The sequence below is a fragment of the Pinus tabuliformis genome, chromosome 6 (genome assembly GCF_031772625.1).
Source record: "Pinus tabuliformis cultivar Carrire ecotype Pingquan chromosome 6, CPIR1, whole genome shotgun sequence".
NCBI classification, from domain to species: Eukaryota; Viridiplantae; Streptophyta; class Pinopsida; order Pinales; family Pinaceae; genus Pinus; species Pinus tabuliformis.
Window position 1 is genome coordinate 877,148,000 of NC_142292.1, and position 5,830 is coordinate 877,153,829.

The window sequence follows — 5,830 nt, forward strand, 5'->3', positions numbered from 1 at the left end:
GAAATAATTTCTCAATCATCTCAACAACGAAAATGAAAGCATCAAATTCATGATGGAGGTGGAAAATAATAGGAGCATTCCCATCATTGATGTTCTCGTAAGTGTTCTGGTGTAAGAAATGGAAGGATAGTACACAAAATCAAGAACAGAGAACCAGTCACCGACAACTAAACCATCGGAATAAGGAGGCTAAAGCTAGATAATATTTGACAGTATGCAACTATCTCTAATTTATATATGGTGCTAATCAACATACTATATTGTAGATGACAAAACAAAAATTATGACCTAAGCAATCTTGAAAAAAAAGATAGCTACAAATGTAAAGAAAAAGTCATACAAATGGAATATGTTAAGGAATGATTTAGAACATTTTATACCCAACAAAAACATCAAAATAACAACAATAAACATATAACATTTGATTCAGTATCTAGAATGTAGAATGTAACATGCATAACCAAATATACTACTTACTTGGCCAATGAAAAAAACTTCTTTATATCCTCTTTATTGCAAATATCTCCCTACAATCATAAGCATAGTTCACTTTGATTATTCCTGTCATTTATAGTACTATTTTTTCTATCATTACAACCTAACCATAGTTTAATATATATTCAAAGATATAAGTGACTCTTCTAAAAAAATGGAATACAACTAATTTACAAAGGAGACTTCACTGTTGCAAATGACATGCAAATTGAAGACTCGTTGTCCATGATGATGGATGTAATGTCCTCTCAAAATATCAGACATTTTACAAAATTTACATAGTTGAATATCTAGAATTCCAGCATCATGGTTTTTTGTTGAAATCAATGCAATCCAAAGGAGGTGAAAGGTACAACTAGTTAAAATGATCTATTTAAAAAAATGATTCTTCCCAAAAACCACGGTAATACAAACCTTAACAATTTAAGAGTAAGTATATATTTTAAGTAAATACGAAAGATTGGTCAAATCATCTAAGGACTTATGCTCTATCACCATGCTTACCAATCTGTTTTGTTGAAGTTAAAATTTCCTCAAATTTCGAAGCCTGCAACTGAAATCATAGTGTTTTATAGGAATTCATTCTTTTAACATGACTTTTTTGGGTTATATAAAAGTAAATTAAAATAAAATAAAAGGTTTATACCTTCACATGCCATACATTCTTGTCAACGCTCCCAGTACATTCTCACTTGTTTTTGCTGCGAAATCAACTGTAATTTGTGTCCCAAAACACCAATGGAAGTTGAAAATTTGTTCCTGAAGTAATACAGTCTGTGCCTTTTTCCTGAAGCAGTGCAGTTTGTTCATGTGCTTAAAATGCATGTCACTGTTGAAAACTTGGAGATATTAATAATTCCCTATGGATGTGCTTAAACCTAAATCAGCCTGTCAGAACAATGATCTATGTCGCACTAGAAAAAACTACTACAACACTATAACTCCACAAAATAAACAACTTCAAATTATAATTCTTAGAAATCTCTACCAAATTTTGGGAAAAGAACCATTTCCTCCTACACTAATAAAACCTAATATTGAATCGTTTGAAGCATTTGTTTCCCTATACTAGCTAGAGAGAGAAGAAAGTAGAGTGAAATGAATGTGCCATTATTGGTTCAATTCATATCTAAGGAAAATTATCAGGACTTGTCATAATTAAATATTGATTACCAACCAATCCTCAACCTGAGGTTAACTACTTCCTTCACTTGTCATCCCTGAGTCAGAGTTTTATCCATGGCACATTCAAACAATGGCTCACTATATTATTCTTAATATCATTACATGCAGAGAAAGAGGACCCACATGATGATTTTGTTGTTTCTTGTTCAATCTGTGAGCATGACACCCTCAAATCTAAAACACTTTAAACCCCAACCATGGAGTTGTTGTAGTAATAATATTATCCATCCACCCACGTTACTAACAAAAACTTGTAGGTTCAATGCACTTAATCTAATGGAGATGATAGTTTCTAGCTATTGAAAGAAAACATCATCCATCTACATGAATACATAATACATATATGTTTTTTAAGGAGATGGTAGTTTATAGGTTCTAGAAGAAAACAATATTCATTTATCTAAATATATAGATGGTTTTTAAAGAAAATAAATAGCTAGTTGTGTAAATCTAGCTCGAGTTGTTTGGTGAACAATTTCTTTTCCAACGGTATAGATTCAAGTATCTGTGAACAATCCGTTTTCGGATGGTATAGATTCAACTATCCATGAAAAATCCCTTTTCCAACGATATAGATTCAAGTATCCAGAAACCCATTCCCCAACTGCAGAGTTTCAGTCTCCAAAAACATGTGATATTAGATATTTGACATGTGATATTATCATCACAATTGTCATCTAAAATATGTTAGAGATGATGTCTGAAACTAAATTTAAGGAGACAATTTTTATGGGTGTCTACTATAATTTAGTTGTAGGAATGTGCCTGTGTCCTTTTCATAGGATTAAAAATTTGGGACTGAACCATGCCAAGGTACTTGGATTTCGGATCTTTTTCCAATGATTCATGCTGTAAAAAATGAATCGAAATTGTTCATTTTGATTTTACAGATGGATTCACAAATAAAAAATCTGTAGAGTATACGGATCAAGTTGTTTCAATCCTTGAAATTATCACTGGATTCAAATAAAAAAAATATGTCAGTAAGCCCTTCCATGGCAAAAAACCAGTGTGATGTGGGCATTAATGATGGGTAAATTCCAGGTCTACCACTGGAAAGTCATAATCTTACAGGGATTTTTGGTTTTGTGTAAATGCAGAAAACCATAGGCCAATGAAATTTAGAGTGCCCACACTCCAATACAGGAATGCATGGGATTTTTACATGATAGGATTTGGGGTCCAATCCTATGGAGCCTACTTACATTGAATTTCATTCCCTATATTTGAACACTTGGCTACACCACCTTAGTGAAAACCATTTGCGTTCCTTCGGTTGGAACTCACAAGAATTTAACTTCAATGAAATCATTTTCTAGAATACTTTCTGACACAATTGTCTCAAGGTTTATCCATTTTTCTACTGGTCTATGAATAGACATAGAGAGGATGGATGAGGTTGAGTAGTGCATGGAAAACATCCTAGTCCTAATGATTCTATATAGGAAATTGAGTCACTTGAAAAATAAGCAGAGTTAAGTTGAAAACTTGACCCAAAACGAAATCCAGTAAATGGGTATGATTTACTAGTGGCATTTGAAAAGGAAATAATATGATCTGAAGAGAATGATTTCTTCCCTTTATATGTATATCACCACTAAAAAAATTAGGACTAGGTAATGAACTCCAATTAGACTGAGATGCAGATGCAACTGTAGTGATAACTTCATGAACTATCTTGTCATTAAAATGCTAAGGTATTGTAAATGACTGAAAGGCATCTCTAGCAGAAATCCAAGATGATGAATTGAATAGCTCAACCTTTATTCTCAGGTCAGCTATAGGCTAGGAAGATGAGCTGAAATTCTGAGGCAACAATTCAACTCCACCATCATCAAAAGTGGGCCCATCATTCAAGTCAAAATCTCTCAGAACACATGAAGCTCCAAGGGACGATGCACTAGTGTCAGTCTTCAAAGTCAATCCAAAATTTTCAGCACTGATACCAAGAGGCATTTTGATCAGTTCATTCTCCCCACTATCATCAATGTGATTCAATTCTAAATATGACTTCAAAGGACTACAAGGCCTGGTAGGAGAAAAAGGTTCAACAATTGAAGATATAAAATCTTTTCTGCTCATATCTCTGCATCCAAATCTTATTGATGGTTCACATATTTGAGAAGATAAATGCATTGTTATTAGCCCTTCTTCATATTTTTTCCCATAAGCCACATTAAGATCAATGTATAATGAATCTCTATTTCCTTTTCCAATTGAATTAAATGCATCAGAATATGAAATTGGTATTTTGGAGACATGATGTTGAAGATCAATTACTTCTCTAATATCTGCTGGTCGAAAAGAACTTGTTTCTCCAGATCCTTTTTAGCCTAGTTCTCCTATGCTTTTCACTAGATTTATTGAAGGAATGAAAGGTACATTTGACCTAGCAACCACTACAATTGGTGTTGCTAAGCTAGTGCATGATATGGTATGGTGAACAGAAGAACTTGTGTAAGGCACAACTAGTAAACAAGATGCTAATGTGGATAGTGTTGCGTTATAATGATCTTCTTCATCCAGTTCAATAGATTCATTTAAGTCAAAAGCAAGTATTTCTGATGAATCATTGCTTTCATCATACTTTTCTAGAGGGATGGTTGTTGCCATAATTTGGTCAAAAGAATGTAGTTCATCTCACCACGCACTTTATACTATTGTTTTCAAACAAAATTCTTGATGTTCTACAAATGTTGAAGATACAACTGTAATTCTTTGTGGACCTTCATAACCAATATTAGAAGGTACCTCTAAAATCTCATTATGTTTGATTTAAACTTTCCTTTAAATGTCACAAATATCAATAACAATACAACATCCCTTCTCTGTAGTAAATTTTTTCTTGTCATAACTAGTAGTCACACCAATTCTTTTATTTTCTACTTCTCCAGATGCCACAGTCTACTCTGGTTCCATGCACTCTCTTTTTTCGATCAGATTTTCGTAAGTTTCTTGACTTATATGTGATGCTCCTAGTAACAGGAAGATGTTAATTACCTTTGTGTTCACCCTTTCTTTGTCTTCATGTTCAAGTCCATAGGTAGAATGATATTCCTTGGCATCAAGTCTATCAGTACTTTTATTTTGGTCATAAGACAAACTTATATCTTATACATCTTTATCAGGAAGCTTATTATATCTTAGACTGCCTGTCATGGCCCTCTTCTTTTTCCAACCTTGTTTTCCACTTGATGTGTAATTTTCAAAAATTGTTGGTAGAAAGTCCTGCATGATAATATTTGGCTCCCTAACATCAAAATCAGAGGCCCCTAGGCATGGAACATATCCTTCACTTGGATTTTCTTGGTTTTCATTTCCAACCTCTTTTTCCTTTTCCATGCAGTGCTCACTACTTCCTTGGCTATCTCCTGTACACTAATTCCCTAGACATGCACCCTTTCTTGTTGTAAATTAATTGCATCCTGTATTTGGTGTACACCAAGTACCTCTTGTCTGTCTCTTCTCTCTAGTTTAGATTTCTTTTCACAGTTCAATCCAATCCATTTTTTCCTTTGATGTACAATTCTTCAACATCATAATAGAACTCATGCCTTGGTTGTTCCCCACTTCTATTTGAACATGAGTGCTCTTGTATATTGTCTTCAGTAAGGCCCTTTATACGATCCCCTACCTTAGTGAAATTTACAATTTCCAAAGCCCTCATGGAGGAATTCAAAGCATCCTCCTTTTTACCAGTAAATTCCAAATTTTGAAATGTATCCAAGTTGGTTCTAGAAGCATCTCGATGATCCATGGAATACTGATCATTCTTGTATTTCTTCATATTCAACACATTTTGACCTACTAAATCATCACTCCAAGGTGAATTTATCTTGGATCCATAACCTGATAAACAATCCTGGCCTTAATTCTCTCATGTTCTCATGAAAGTTGTTACATAATTTCCTACAACATTTGCATTCTCACCTTTTGAGATTTCAGTCACAACTATGCTTGCCAGTAAATTCATCCAGTGTATTGTTTTTACTTGAGAATGGATAGAGAATCCTTCACTGGTACCTTCCAAGTTCTCACTAGGTTCACAATATTTTCTTCTTTCTATCTCAACAACCCCCTCTACCAGGTCTTCCTTTCGCTTTTCCCTTTCACCAAGGTCTGAAGACAAAATTTGAGCTGTATTACACAT

General features: G+C 33.8%; 1 pseudogene; it reads right to left on the bottom strand.

The window, feature by feature from the left end:
* Positions 1-3,040: 3,040 nt before the first annotated feature.
* Positions 3,041-4,293, bottom strand: LOC149261675 (uncharacterized; annotated as a pseudogene).
* Positions 4,294-5,830: the final 1,537 nt, after the last annotated feature.